Source organism: Lissotriton helveticus, chromosome 10, assembly GCF_964261635.1.
Source record: "Lissotriton helveticus chromosome 10, aLisHel1.1, whole genome shotgun sequence".
Taxonomy (NCBI): domain Eukaryota; kingdom Metazoa; phylum Chordata; class Amphibia; order Caudata; family Salamandridae; genus Lissotriton; species Lissotriton helveticus.
The window spans coordinates 549,483,591-549,499,575 of NC_136071.1; positions in this window are offsets into that span (position 1 = coordinate 549,483,591).

A 15,985-nucleotide genomic window follows, 5' to 3' on the forward strand; every position below is an offset into this window, starting at 1 on the left:
TAAGAAAAGGTACTATTCAGACAGAATTCAAAACGCTAAATGTGCAAATAAAGAATTCTATAAAATACTCAATGAATTTCGAAAACCAAATTGCCTAGAAGTTACTCATCCTGTTACTCAAGATTTCACAGACAAACTGGCAAATCATTACACTGACAAAGCAGACATGTTGGACTCGTACTTACAACAGATACAAAGCACCAGCACTAACCCTTGTACAAAACAACTATCCAAGAATGCTCTAATCAAGCCTCTCCATTCCTTCCAACACATCTCACACGATAAATTTATGGACCTGGTCAAAGCAAGCAGGTCTGCCGGCAACCCTTCTGACCCCTGTCCGCCACAAACTTTCAAGACAATTCTTTTAACAATCTCTTCTGCCATTCCAGTAAGAAGAATCATCAACGATTCCTTAACTACTGGAATATTTCCAGAAGAACTCAAAAAGTCATACATACGCCCTTTACTGAAGAAAACAAACTTGGACCCGCTGAACCCCGACAACTACCGACCCATTACAAATGGACCTTTCCTGGGCAAACTGATAGAAAGAGCAGCGTTTGCCCAGATGTCACAATTCATTGAAGAGAATGACATACTTTCAGATTTCCAAACAGGATTCCGTCCGGGAAGAGGCACTGAATCTGCCCTCCTTGCCATCTGGGGTGACCTAAAGAATACAGTTGACCACAACGAGGTTGCTGCGCTACTCCTCTTGGGCCTCTCAGCTGCCTTTGACACGGTTGACCATGACACTCTGAAACAAAGACTTTATGAAGCCGGCATAGAGGGAACTGCTTTAGGCTGGATCGCGTCCTTCCTTCGAAACAGAACTAATGTCATCCATACCCCACCTTTCTCGTCCAAACCATACTCCACAAAAGCAGGGGTCCCTCAAGGTTCTATCATCTCGCCCATGCTTTTCAACATCTACATGAAGTCATTACAAGTACTGATCAATAAATTTCACCTCACGTGCTACAACTATGCAGATGACACACAAATACTCCTTCAACTGGAATGCCCCAAAGACATTGGAAAATCATCAATTTTCAGCTGTCTCAGAGCCGTGGATCAGTGAATGACTTGGAGCCATCTAAAATTGAATGCTTCAAAAACTGAAATACTCATGTGTGGCAATTGGAAAAATTACAACCCGCTTGCCTCATGGCCTGATGAACTGGGATCACTGCCTAAAGTATCTAAGGAAGTAAGAAACCTCGGAATGACCATGGACTCCAAGCTGTCGATGAATGTCCAAGTGAATAAACTAGCAAGATCAAGCTTTGCTACTATAAAAACGCTGCAACTAATTTTCCCTCATTTGGGATTTCCACACAAGGTCCAAGCTACCATCTCCCTTGTTCTATCCAAACTCGATTACGCCAATAGCCTCTACCACGGATCACCTTTAACGACCATGAAAAGACTACAACGGATTCAGAACTCGGCTGCCAGACTACTCTTGCATATCAAACCACGAGACCACATCTCCCCTGCCATGAAAGCCCTGCATTGGTTACCGGTTGCCAGAAGATCCACTTTTAAGCTGCTTTGTATTACCCACAAAGCAATACATGGAATAGGACCACTCTTCATCAGGAATATTTTTTTATTTTTTTTTATTTTCTGACATTTTTAGAGCGCGAACAATTACCCTTGGGTGTCTCGGCGCTAGACTGCAGTTATGTCAATCCCTAGAGGTGAGGATGCAGAGGGTGTACTATATTTATTGATTGAATAACCACGTCTTCAGATTTTTCCTAAACTGTAGGAGTGATGGACTGGCTTTAATGTGGTATGGTAAAGTATTCCAGATCTTGGAGGCCGCGACTAGGAAGCGGCGGTCACCCCATGTCACGGTTCTGCTACGTGGGACCACTAATTGGTTAAGTGCTGAAGATCGTAGCTTTCTAGCCGGGCTGTAAGACATTAGGTGATCTTTAAGGAAGCGAGGCCCCTGATCCTGCATTACTTTGTAAACTATGCACATCGCTTTAAACTTTATCCTGTTTTGAATGGACAACCAATGGTAGGACCTTAGAGTATCTGAGATGGGTGCGAATTTTGGTTTTTTGGACAGCAAGCGTGCTGCCGCATTTTGTACCATCTGCAACTTCTTTATGACTCTGGATTGTGCATTCAAAAAGAGTCCGTTGCAGTAATCCAGTGAACTTAAGACCAATGACGTGACCAGGGTCTTGGCGGCTGTGTCAGGCAGAAAAGGCAAAATTTTCCTGATTATTCTAAGTTTAAAGTGGGCCGTGGACGCTACTTTATTGGCATGAGCCATAAAGTTCAGCTGGTTGTCAAAGACAACTCCCAGATTTCTCACCTTGGGGGTTGGGCAAGGTGGGGTGCCAGATGTTGATGGCCACCAAATGTTGGGCCACGGTGGCAAGAGATTGCCAAAGATTACGACCTCCGTTTTCTCGGAGTTGAGCTTCAGGCAGTTTCCTGCCATCCACTCACCGATAGCTATCATGCCTCTTTGGAACCTTTCTGCCACCTCCTGTCCGTCCCCCTTAATGGCCAACACCAACTGTGTGTCGTCTGCGTACGAGGTTAGGCTCATCCCATGTGCCTTGATGACACTGGCAAGGTCCGACACATAGATGTTAAAAAGTGTCGGACTAAGGGATGAGCCTTGAGGAACCCCACACAGCAGCGACAGTTTGGCAGATCGAAATGGTCCAAGAGTGACCGCCTGCGTTCTATTAGCCAGGAAGGAGGCGAGCAGGTTTCTCGCTGCGGAGTGGATTCCCATTTTTTCGACACGGTTGACCAAGGTCTTATGGTCAACCGTGTCGAATGCTGCCGAGAGGTCCAAGAGCACCAGCAAGGCTGTCCCTCCTTGGTCCCGGATGAGTCTAATATCATCCGCTGCCTTGATGAGGGCAGTTTCGGTTCCGTGACATTTACGGAACCCAAACTGGGTATCATCAAGCAGGGTATTTTTCTCTATATATTCCGACAGCTGCTGGTTCATGGCTTTCTCTGTCAGTTTGGCCAGAAATGGAAGATTTACTATGGGCCGGTAATTTTTCAAATCATTCCTGTCAAGATTTGGTTTTTTAAGCAAAGGCTTAATCAATGTGTTTTTTAAAGAGTCCGGATAGGTCCCAGAACTCAGTATTACATTGCAAACGTGAGTGATCATGGGATTAACTGTGTCTGAAACCATGGCTAACACCGAAGTGGGGCAGGGGTCCAGTGCAGAGCCTGATTTAATGGACCTCAGTATGGTTTTAGTTTGATCGGTCGTTAGAGGTTTAAAACTCGTCATAGTGTTACTCAGAACTATCTGCGAGAATGGGGCAACAGTAGTATTGGGTTCCGAGGTAAACGCTTGGAATGGGACAACAGTAGTATTGGGTTCCGAGGTAAACGCTTGATATATATTGTTCACCTTTGTGAAGAAGAACTCAGACAAGGCATCACATAGTAATTGTGATGGAGGAGGGTTTAGGTCTGGTGTGTTACCCGATAGGGTTTTAGCTAAGTTATACAGCTGTTTGCTAGAATTTTTAGCTTGCTCTATATGTAGAGTGAAGAAGTGCTTCTTTGCTGTCGTGATCATGGTTTTATAAGTGGCTAGCGCTTCTTTATATTTATTCTTACTTTCACTGTCGTAGGTTCGTCGCCAGTACCTTTCCCTATTTCTTGTTAATTGTTTCTGTATTTTTAGTTCTTCTGTGTACCATTGAGCAGTCGGCATACTTCTGTTCCTTGAGTGGGACTTAGTGGGTGCCAATTGGGACGTGGCATCACTCAGCCACTCATGAAATTGGGAAGTAGCCGTACAGGGATCATTAGATAGTTCAGGCTTAGTATTATTTAAAAGTATATTTAGGTTATTGTTATTTATGTCCTTCCATGCCTTGAAAGTGCCTGGCTTAGGATGGGGAGTATTCTTCCTACACGGGTCTTTAATGGTCAGCCTACTGAAAATGGCGGAGTGGTCGGTCCATGTCATAGGAAGGATTTTGGTCACCTGGAGGTCTTCCACGTTCGTAAACATGCCATCTAGCGTGTGTCCTGCCTGATGGGTTGGGGCCGTGACCAATTGCTTAAGACCTATAATTTCTAAATCAGATGTGAGGGTGATAGTATCTCTATCATTATTTTGCTCAAGATAAAAATTGAAATCGCCCATTACCGTAGTGGACTCATCTGTGGCTAATGATTCCATTAAGATAGTTAAGTTTGTTAGGAAGGCTGCTCTAGCCCCAGGAGGTCGATAGAGGAGCACTCCCTTAAAACTAGAAGACGGTGTAAATTTTATATTAAAATGTAGAGCTTCGCAAGATATAGCAGGAATAGGGGATGTACGGACCTTAAATTGGTTTTTCAGTATGATAGCCAGGCCCCCCCCTCTGTTTTTCTCTCTATCCTGCCTATAAACTTTATAACCTGGTGGGACTGCCGTGACCAAGTCAGGTGCAGATGCCTCGTCCATCCATGTTTCCGTAATATACAGGGCATCTAATTTGTAGTCGATGATAAGATCGGCTATCTCTTGGCAAATCACCAAACACATTGAACAAAGGAACCTACGCTCTAAAGGAGCATCTTGCCTCAAAATCCCACCATACAAGAAAAAAACAATGGGTGGCACATCCTTCTCTGTTCAAGCAGCCAAACTATGGAACTCTTTACGCCCCAACATAAGATCCACGACAACCACCTTATCTTCAGAAAACTACTCAAGATCTGGCTCTTCCCCACATAAGCACCATACGGAAATAGAAATTTACAGCATATCCCTCTGTATATAAGCATTTGTTTTCACTATAGATATGTACCTATCTTTGTGTATTACTTTATAAAACATGTAAAACAATTATGTTGTTAAGAGAAGAAAAATAATAATATTAATAATAATAATAATAATAATAATAATAATATTCATCAATAAATAAAAATCATTTTTGGTCTACGTGTACATACTTCCATTGTACATCTATGTACCTTCCATGTACTTGGATCTGTGTGTCTGTTACTTTTCTCCTGAAAAAGCATATCCAATGCACTACCCTATTTCTCATCCTGTGACTCTATCAATATATTTAATCTAAATATACTTACTTCTTTTATGTATCTATATACTTTCAATGTACTTATGGATCTATATATTTATCACTTTCTTCTAATTTAGCATTTCCAATGCACTAGCCTATTTCTCAGCCTATACTTCGCTCAATATATCTTCTAGCCCATCCTTCGAACTCATCTCAAACTTCTTTCTACTACTCCTTCTAATGCACTACCCTATCTCTCATCCTATAAATCTATCAATATATCCTCTACATCCACTCTCTCATTCATCCCAAACCCCATACCACTACTATGATCGCCAAAATAACCTTTTCTAGACTCTCTCCTGCTATACCTCTCCGTGCATCATCTGACACCTCTTTTTACTACACCGATCCCCTAAAACAAACATTTTTAAACTCTCCCCTCTGACTCCTTCCCTCCAAAACTCCTTTTTACTCATCCAAAAGCCTCTTCCTACTGCTAAGACTAAAAATTAAATAAATAAATAAACAAAAAAATCCTTCACTCTTTTATCCTTCCACTATCCTTTTTCAATCAAAATTAACAGACTAACATGTTTCACTTCTCAAATTCCATTATCCATATTCAACTATACTAATATATTGCCCAAATAACTGAATAACATATCTACTACTCAAATTACTTCATATTTATACTATACTAATTTTCAACACTAATCCTTTATGGGTTCCGGAGTGGCGTGCTACTCTCCAGAAAAGCTCTTCAACACCCATCAGGGGTAACAAGTGCTATATGAATGCAAATCTATCTTCCACTTTTATCCATCCGCTATCCTTCTCACTCCAAGTAACAGATGAATACCCACCACTGAAATTACCTCATATTTCACCATATTAATTCACCACTAATCCTTTATAGGCTCCCTGAACAGCATGCGTCAACAAGCGAGCGATAAATAAATACAAACCTTTGTCCTACTCTATCCTTCTGCTATCATTCCAAATCCAAATAACTGACTAACCTATCCACCACTTAAAATGTACTTGCATGTTTCACTATACTAATTCAACACTAATCCTCTGTGGGTCCCGGAGTAGCGTGCTACCCGCCGAAAAAGCGCTTTGACGCCTCGTCAGGGGTAGTAAGCGCTATATAAATGCAATTACAATTACAATCATTTTCATCCGTCTTTTGTCCTTTTGATTTGATGTATAATGAAAGCAAATATTTATGGGACTGGTGGACTGTTTATTTATATTTTCAATTGTTTCTTTCAGGTGGGGAGATGTGTTGTGACTTGTCTTGGTTGCTATGAATCCTCTCCATAGTTCCTAGTTCCCTGCTGCTTAACCAGTGGGTGTGTGTGAGGTCATGGAATGTTGAGCACCTTGTTGGTGTGAATGTCTGTTGGTGAGAGTGGGTTGAGGAGCAAGGATGCTGCTCCTGGTGGGGCCTTACCTTAAACCTGTAACCTGTAACTAAGTGCTGTCTATTTAAATAAACCTACATTGTATAATCTACAAAGGATCCAGCTTTATTTACAACACATCTATTAAAACATGAAAGATCTCACTCATTCTTTGCTTCAGCACATGTAATGGGGCAGGGTCCAGTGATTTTACCTTATTGCTTAGGGACATAAGATCTTCACCACTAATGGGTGAAAATGATGTAAGATATTCCTTAATGGGGTTGACTTGTCCAAAGGACTCGGACCAATTGGGGTCCCTACAACCTGTGGCTAAGGTGGTGTATATCTTGGTGACCTTTTCCAGAAGAATTTAGCTAAGTTGTTACAACGAGCTACTGAGGGTGAAGGGAGAATATTAGAGGGTGGGAGTTAGTGAGGGATTTAACTATTTGAAAGATCTCCTGTGAGGAATTTGACCACTTCTCAATTCTAGAGGCATAATAAATTGTTTGGCCTTCTTGATAGCGTCATGATATTTCTTTATTATTTTCTTATAGTCTGCTTTACTTTCACCATGATATAATGTTCTCCATTTCCTTCCACCTCTCTTGCACTCCATTTTTAAGGTGAGAGAAGATGGTTAAACCAAAAAGACTTTTTTGCTGCTTTCGTTGCTTCAGGTTTTTTATGGGGAATGTTCTAGTTCAGGGAAGTAAAGATCCAATTTGTATTCCAGAGATGCCACGTTGATTTCCTTCCCTAACACTGGCCTGGCATTCCTGAGAGATGTTTCCCATTTTTTGGTTTGAAGTTTGGATCCACAACAGTCTGTCTTTGTTATCTGTGTTTATCTGCTATCATCAGGCACGGCCCGTGCCGGGCGTTATACTGGGGCGGTGACGTCAGGCAGGGGAGGGTCAGGGTGGTGGGTTGTAAAATGCGGGATATGGACCATTAGAGGTAAGTACCGATAAAAATAAATAAAACGAATTTCGTTGCCCACGCTGCATCACATTTGGCGATGCAGCGTGGGCAACGAAATTCGTTTTATTTATTTTTATCGGTACTTACCTCTAACGGTCCATATCCCGCATTTTACAACCCACCACCCTGACCCTCCCCTGCCTGACGTCACCGCCCCAGTATAACGCCCGGCACGGGCCGTGCCTGGCTATCATTAGCCTGCCCAAGCAGAGAAAATGTAATCAGGTGCTGATCAGACCATATAGTAGGAAGGGGATCTAAGACTGATAGATTTGGAATATTAGAGGAGACAGGATCTGGGAGATGTCCTTTGTTAGCTGCAAGCTATCAAAGTCCTGAGATAGATTGATGGCTCCTGAGTCAATGGGTAGCAAAAATGGTTAGGGGTTCTGCCCACTTAACCCTCCCGTACCTGAGCAGGAGACATCCAAGGATGAGAAAGTAGCAACAAGGGGTACCGAAGGGATCAATCCTCTTTTAATTTTCAAACAAGAGACAATTAATTATCTTGTGAATAACAAATTAAACATTGGGAAAATATATAGGTTAATTCATGTACACACATATGAGCGGACATCTAGGGAGGCACAACAACCAACAATCTATATACAAAACATCACATATACATCATATACAAATATACAAAACATTTAAAATATCAACAAACATTTATCTGTACCCTAAATTCAAGAAATATATAAGAATATATTTAATTTAATTGAATCTTAATGGACAATGGCTATCCCAGCCTGGCCTGTCTGTTCGGTCATTCCCCCAATACTGTATCCTGGAGGTACGGCCTGAATCATGTCTCGGAGGGAACCTTTGTGAAGCCAAGTCCTTGTGAAGAACATCACGTCTGATTGCCTTTCACAAATAAACATGTAAATCTCTAATTTGTGATGCAGGAGTGATCTGCAGTTTAGGCTGAACATCAACCATGTATTATTTTCCTTGTTTGTTAAGCTATTTGGGGGGGATCTCGTTCCTTATTACAAAGTTGCAGGTTGAATATGTGTTTAAAGAAATGCTGGGGTCTACTGAGTGAAGGCATACCTTATATATGCTTGGTTGAAGGACTCTCAGCTCTCTAGATGAGTAAATTCTCCACATTTGTGGCAAAAATCTGAGTTTTTGGCCTCCGTTGCCAGACGGTCGTGGATGGGTACAGATGGGCTTGCCTTTGTTGTGCCTCAGGTTCACCCGTGGCGTACCTGCTGTGCCCATCCCCTGTGCATCCGTGATGTGACCTTGCTTTTCTATGCAGGGAAAAGAACTAGAGCACCTATCAAAATGGCAGCTCTAATTGTCAATATAGATTAAAGTGCAGTGCAATAATTTCGACTTTTAAAAGTCTAAAAAACAAATTGATCTCCGACCCCCAGCACCAGAAACACAGTTCAACTCAGTTTCCAGTAACTGTGTAAAACTATAAAATGATGCTCTCAGCCGCCCAGCACCCAAACACAGTGAACAGAAAGTTGTCTTCAGGTGAAGAGCCGCGTCCATGCCGTGGACCCTGTTTTTGTATGCAACTGGGAAACCAACTAGGAAACGTACCAAAAGGGCAGCTCTAGTTGTCAATGTGGATTAAAGTGCAGTGCAATACTTTCGACTTTTAAAAGTCTAAAAAACAAATTGATCTCAGACCCCCAGCACCAGAAACACAGTTCAACTCAGTTTCCAGTAACTGTATAAAACTATAAAATGATGCTCTCAGCCGCCCAGCACCCGAACACAGTGAACAGAAAGTTGCCTTCAGGTGAAGAGCGTCCATGCCGTGGACCCTGTTTTTGTATGCAACTGGGAAACCAACGAGAAAACGTACCAAAAGGGCAGCTCTAGTTGTCAATGTGGATTAAAGTGCAATGTTTTATTTTCGACTTTTAAAATTCTAAAAAAATAATTTATCTCAGCCCCCAGCACAAAAACACAGTTAAACATAGTTCCCAGTAACAGTATAAAACTTTAACACGATGCTCTCAGCTCCCTAGCACCAGAAGACAATGAACAGAAAATTGTCTTCAGGTGAAGTGCGTCCACACTGTGGCCTTGCTCGTGTATCTGGCCAGGAAAATAACTAGAGCGTCTATCAAAACAGTGGCTCTAGTTTTCAATGTGGATTAAAGTGCTATGCAATTCTTCCGACCTTTAAAATCAGTGCTTAATTTGAGCCTGTGGTTTCCGGTGGTCGGCACCAGCACTTAATTGTCAACACTGACGCTTGTGACACTCTGCCGCAAGGTGGTGCTGTCTGGCTAATGTAGAGATGACCACAACAACAGGTAATTATTAATTCAATATACATTAAAAATTACTATTGCCGGCCGCCCAAGCCATTCCTATAGCTTTGGAAACATGAAATAGTCCGAATTGTCATACTTGTAGGAGTGTGATGGTTAGTAGTTGTGTTGATAATATCAGTGGAAGCATTGCAGGGGTAAAGTGTGGTGCAAGCTGCAGTATCCTCTTGACGAGAGCCCTGGCACTTCATTTTTTTACAAATTAGCACTGTTTAAAATTCAAAAAAATGAATTGATCTCAGCCCCCTGCACCCAAAACACTGTAAAACATAGTTCCCAGTAACAGTATAAAACTTTGACATGGTGCTCTCAGGCTCCCAGCACCCGATCACAGTGAACAGATAATTGCCTTCAGGTGAAGTGCGTCCGCACTGCAGACTTACTTTTGTATGCGGCCCTGAACACAACGGAGCACCTACCAAAATGTTGCCTCAAGTTGCCAAAGTTGATTAAAGTGCAGTGCAATAGTACTAACTTTTAAAATTCTAAAACATAAATTGATTCCAGCATCCCAGCACCCGCGTTCTTACTTAAGAAAGTAGGGCCTCATTTACTACAAAATGACGAAGCGTGCTGCTGCAAGCCATTTTTCTGCGCTGAGCTGCACCGTTTTAAAAGCATAGGGAAGCAGCATATTAACAACAATACGTTGCATCCCTGTGCTTTCCCCTGCACTGGCTCACAAATGGCTGCCATGTGCCAGGAAAGGCAACTTTATGTCATGTTGCAAGGGTGCCTGCAATGCAGAGATGATTGTTTTTGTGCAGGAAGGGACACCTTCCTGGACAAAAACACGTATTGATGGCATTTTCCTCTTTCTATGACTGCAGCAGAATGCAGCACACATAAAAAGAGAAAAAAACTAGGAGAAATAAAAGTATTTCTTTTTGTTGCAACACTCCTACGCCTGCCTTCCCTAGGGAGGCGTAGGATTCTGACGTATTACCAGGTTTACAAAAGGCTCTAAATCTTGGAATGTGTCAGGTTCCAAGGATGTTACGTGGAAACACCAGCAGCAACACCCGCGGAATACCCCTTTCACGCACAGTAATGCGTGAAAGGGGCCCATATTTACAAGGCCATGAAAAGTCATGGTGGAGTGACTTCACGTGGCGTTGTAAATATGGGCAAGCCCATTGCGCCATCAATGCAACAAAAATGTGACACACACTAGCTGTGCAATGGGCTTGTAAATGAGGCCCCGCCTGCCACCACAGACGAGTTTTTGACCCCCCTGTAGATGAAACCCAGCGCTCTCAGAGGTCAGAAACATTACCTGCTACAGCAGATGGCTAGTAAATTAGCATGTCAAGGCCAAAGGCTTCAAAGCCTTTGCTGCTGCCTTTGATATGTGACGATGGATCCGCTCCCGATCTGGGCAATGCCACCCCCTGACCTAGGGCCCAATTGGCACCAGAGCAGGTGGGAAATGATATAGTCAGTAGGTGTGTTGCACTTTCAGGCTAGGCACATCCCTAAGGCGGGCCACCTGAAATGAATTGCTAAGAAAGAGTTTCACCATTTTGAATTTGGAGAAACTAGGAACTTTGGGTCAGGACTGTGCCAATTCTCCACAAGAAGAGGTCTTAGAGGGGGTGTAGTCTCCCCAGGGGTAAGTAGCCCATTGGCTACTACCCTACACTCCCATAAATGCCCCTACCTTCAGTATTTAGTGCCCCCCCTGACACCAGAAAATCAGATTTGTCTACCTGGGAACAGAAGAAGGACAAAGAAGAGCCGAAGATGTGAGAATAGAGGTCTTGCACCGGAATTGGCACCAGACCCTGCCTGTCTGCTTGCACTACGACAATCACAGAAAAGGACTCATACAGAAGCTGAGCACTCTCCCCAAAACCTTGGAGGACTGTCCGTCACTTCAACAAACAAGCAGCATCTCCCTTGGGGCGGAGGAGCCACTCCCCTGCATCTGCATGCACTAACTGCACTTGTCCAGTACACTGTTTTGCTGACCACCGGGTCCACCAATAGAGCATCTCAACAAGAGGGGGCCACTGTGGTTCTAGGAGGTCATCCCCATCTCTCCAGTGAGTTTGGAGGTGCTAGATTCTCCAGGAGTCCCACAGCACCAATACCCTATGTACAGAATCATTTGCTGCAGCTAAGGCTTGTTCAGTGTCTAGCCCAGACACCACTGATACTAAATCCGACCAGCCGATGAGGGACTTCAGGATCAATGAAGCCTGCACTGAGGTGCCCTGCTGTTCTGTTTTCTCCCCCTCTCCAGGTCACCCATGTAAAGTGAGAGCCTCAACGCAAGTGAACCACCAAACAAAACCCCTCTGCACGCAAGCCCCACAGCCCATGTTCAAGTAAACTGATGTTGTCCCCTTGCCCTAGAGACTCTTAAGAGCTGAACCAACCTATGCGTTCTGCCAGAGTTGAAACCAAGCCCTCCCCTTGCAGACTTTTTTATTACAGGTTCTTTGCCATTGACTTTAAAGTGTAGCGCTCGAGGCTACCAATGCGACCAGCACCTCTGCACCCAGACTCACCAGGGCAGGTAAAGCCAAATTTCTGGTGGTTTATTGGACATTGGCCTCTAAACACCTTATGTCCCAAAAGGCACTCTCAAGAAATGCTCACAAGTGTATGTATGCAGTGTATGTTTCTCCCATAGGATAACATCACCGTGTTCTAGGCTCATGCCACAAAACCTGTTATTTGAAAAAATATTTTCCTCTGTAAAAATCCTGTCTCCGAAAGTACTTACCTGATTCTGATGATCTTGGTGTCTAAAATTATATAATAATCTGTGCTATTTTTCTAAACTGGTTTCGGATTTCTTTTGAGTGTGTGTCTCATTAATTGACTCTGTTTGTACAACAAATGCTCGGCACTCCCCTCTGATAAAGCCTAAACTGCTCAACCACACTACCACAAATAGAGCACTTGGGATTATTAAAGCAAATCCCTGTGAACCAATAAGGGCTGTCTGAAAATGTTGCAAATATTAGAAAGAGATTTCACCATGAAGGGGTCTCAATAAGTCAAATAAAACTTCCACCTATGAATCAGAAGCAGTTCCGTACACACTCTAGGTGGTGTTTTTATTTACATGTCTTTTAAATCATTGCACAGTCAATATAGTTTCTCTGCGACCTCTAAATTTGTCAGTCTATTCCTGGCCATCAATAATCACACTATAAAAAATGAGTCAGTTAACTCTTTATGAAAACAACAAACCCTCCTGCATGGTCAATTTGTTCTTGATAATCCAGAAAGGATTAATCTTCTTTATATTGTTTTCCAAACACATCTAACTTCTCCCAATACATGCATAAACTAAGACTATTCCTTGATCTTTCGTCATCTTCTCAATCCACTCTTTCTCAGAGACATAACCCGCAGTATCAACACAGATTTTGACCTCTTTTTAAGAAAATAATTCCTCAATGTCCTGTTTCCCTGTACCTTCTTCATTGATTAGCCTTGAGACGTATACAGATGCGTGGGCAATTACCTTAATAAATAGCGTTTCAACTTGCATACCATTTTAGAATAGCATCTTAGAATGTGTTTAAACTGCTGCAGAAATGTTTTCACATGCAGAAATGTTTTCTCATAGAAAATGACACATGGGAAAATGTGCCTGCTTTCTAACATGAAAGAATCCTTCTTAAATGCAATATTAAATCCATTATTAAATGTCGCAAATCATTTTTAAGTAGATCACACATAGGGAAAATGTGCTTGCATCAATGTATTAGAAAATAAAGTAATGAAAATGGTTTTGTACTAGGCTATCATTCTTAAATGTGCTCCTTTAGTCAGGCCCAAAAGCTTTTCCTTTCGACTCTTGCTCTTATCTTAATGTTTGTTTAGAACATTTTGCATAGCACAAGCATTTAGCTTAAGAATGTGCTGACTTAAAGGGTATGCTTCCTTAGCCTCATCATGCCACCTTAAATCATCTATACTAAACAAAGAACCTTGCTGTGACTGTTAGAATAAATAATGGTTTAGATGTATTTTATGTATGCCTCACCAGAATATTAATGCTAGATTTGTCTCCGTATATGTGACTAGCTTTTGTATTCACAGTGGACACAGAGCATAGCTTTCAGCTTAGGTGAGGAGGTTATTATGAGAAGTTTCCTTCATGTTACAAATATCTGAAAGATTATTTTACTATAGATCGGCGTGCATGTTTACAGTGGAAATCTAATGAAGAAGCTTCAGAAGTTTGCAACATCATCGGAGGAGCACTTTCCATGGGAGGAGAGATATTAACACCTACTACTTTTGCTACATTATTATGCGATTTTATATTAGCTAGCTGGTAAATCCAGACTTGTCCCGATTCCTCTAATCTAAGACTCGATTGGAGGAGACCCCTTATGACTCTGCTGAGAGTGGCTTACTATTCTAGCTTCTTGTTGCCAACAGTTATTGCTAAAGGTAATTTCATTCTTTACCTTATCCAAACTCTTTTCTGATCAATGCTGCTGCAGCAATCATTCTTCCTTTACTGCTATTCTGACGGTTGCTACTGCAATTGTGGAGAACTCGGCTGAGTTTCCAGAACGACTGTTAATGGGAAGTTCTATCTTTCTCTTTCCCAAAAAGTAACTCTTCATGGGCTCTTTTTCAGGGTAGATTAGGCTCTTAGTTAGTCTAGCAACATTTTCCTTTATGGAACACTCTGTTTTGATTTATGCTGTCACTAATCAATCTTTTATGTGATATTTTTGTAAGCTGAAGTCATTTGAATAAAGATGACTAAACCATACTAATCCCTACGATAAATAAAGATTTTGAAAACTTCATCAACCTCTCAACCAGCCACGGCCCGTGGAGGGAGTTTCGGTGGGGCAGAGAGGCGGGGCAGGGTGGGGGGTGCTAAAAACCGGAGTATGGATAAGTGAAGGTAAGTAAACAATTTAATAAATAAAACAAATTTCGTAGCGCACCCTGCATCACATTTTGCGATGCAGGGCGCGCTACGAAATTCGTTTTATTAATTAAATTGTTTACTTATCTTCAATTATCCATACTCCGGTTTTTATCACCCCCCACCCTGCCCCTCCCCCACCCCGCCTCTCTGCCCCACCGAAACACCCTCCACGGGCCGCGGCTGCTCTCATCATTGACTGAACATTAAGGATCTGGCAGTTGATGATGCATGCATGATCTGTGTTTTTGTTCCAGCTCCATTGCAAAATGGTGGCATCAGGATAAGGACTAACAGCCAGATTCATCATACTAAAACCGGCTCCCAAAGGCCCAGATTCTGAGAATCTGGCCCTTTGCGAGCACTATTTTTGCATTTGGGATTCATCATCCCAAATGCAAAAGTTGCAATTCTAGAAATCGCTATATTGCGAATAATTGCATTTAAGGAATCTCTAATTGAGATTCCTTAAATGCAATTCATGAACCATTTTAAAATTGCGAATTTGCAATCTGGGGCCGCTATTTACCGCGAAGTCCAACTACGTGGTAAATAGCGAAAACTTAGGACAATGCACTTTAGTGCATTTTTCTAAGTTGTATGTTACACACACACATGTCCTTTGGACATGTGTGTGCGCAACACCAGTGTACATTACCATTTCAGGGGTGCTACAGGGTGTCCTTTGGACACCCTGGCACCCTTGAAATTGCTTCCTTATTTGCGATTCGCTAATTGCTAATCGAAAATAAGGAATGGCTTTCCCATTCATTCCTATGGGCCCTAGGCCCATAGGAATGAATGGGAAAGCCATTCCTTATTTTCGATTAGCAATTAGCGAATCGCAAATAAGGAAGCAGTAGAAATCGCAAAAAATATTGCGATTTTTACATGAATCCCGTTTTGCGAGTCTTTAATAGGGATTCCTTAATAATCGCTATTAAGGACTCGCAAAACATGACCATGATGAATCTGGGGGTTAATCTGTAAGTGGGGTGTTTGGTCCTAACTACCATTTGATCAAATCCTGAAAACTTTCCTGCAGCTGCTTGCTTTTCTGTATCAGGAATGTACTTTTTTAGGGGGGATATTTCTTTATTAGATTTTTGTCATAAACAACATGGACATGGTACAGTTCCATAAGATATGTAAATGTGGCACAATCATTCAACTTAGTATTTCAAGTTACGTCAATACAGTTGCGTAACACAATTATAATATAGTTTGTGAGTTTTACTCATACAATTATTGGTGCTCCCATCCTAGAGCAGGAGTTACACCCAGTCTGCTGTGTATTAAGATATATCCTTATAATGAAATGAAGAACATTCAATAAAATAGAAAAGTAAA